The sequence below is a fragment of the Chrysochloris asiatica genome, unplaced genomic scaffold, assembly GCF_000296735.1.
Source record: "Chrysochloris asiatica unplaced genomic scaffold, ChrAsi1.0 scaffold00009, whole genome shotgun sequence".
Taxonomy (NCBI): Eukaryota; Metazoa; Chordata; class Mammalia; order Afrosoricida; family Chrysochloridae; genus Chrysochloris; species Chrysochloris asiatica.
Window position 1 is genome coordinate 35616397 of NW_006408527.1, and position 731 is coordinate 35617127.

Sequence of the window (731 nt, forward strand, 5' to 3'; positions counted from 1 at the left end):
AGGATCAGACATTGTTTCATTCTGTTGTGCATAGGGTCACTATGAGTTGCTGCCGACTCGATGGCACCAAACAATAACAACAATAGGACACACACAGACTACCAAACATTGTGAAAATTACACAAACAAAAGTAGACAAAAGAGATGATTGGGATATACTAAAAATTAAAAACTTATGTGCTTCAAAAGACTTCACCCAAAGAGTAAAAAGGCAACCCACAGAATGGGAAAAAATCTTTTACAATGACGCATCAGACAAGGGACTAGTTTCTAATATAGGAAACTACAATATCTCTATAAGAAAAAGACAAATAACCCAATTAAAAAACGGGTACAGGACATGAACAAACACTTCACACCAAGGAAGACATCTGAGCAGCCAACAAACATTATAAATGTTTAGCCATTAGCCATTGTTGTTGTTGTTAAGTACCGTGAAGTCGGTTCCAACTCATAGCGACCCTGCAGAGTTTCCAAGGCTGTAAATCTTTACGGGAGCAGAACGCCTCATCTTTCTCCTGCAGAACCGCTGGTAGTTTTGAACTGCCTGCCTTGAAGTTAGCAGCCTGATTCATAACCACTATGCTATGAGAGATCCTTAGAGAGATTCAAATCAAAACAACAATGAGCTATCATCTTACACCACCAACAACAGCAAAGATCAAAAATGTAGAGGACAATAAATGTTGGAGAGGATGAGGAGAGAGTGGACCCTCCTACATTGCTGGTGG

At 39.7% G+C, this 731-nt stretch overlaps 1 protein-coding gene across 1 annotated transcript in view; it reads right to left on the bottom strand.

Annotated features, from left to right (window-relative positions):
• The window catches only part of CDC73 (cell division cycle 73), a 190011-nt gene that overhangs the window by 168132 nt on the left and 21148 nt on the right, over positions 1 to 731 (bottom strand). The window lies entirely within an intron of this gene.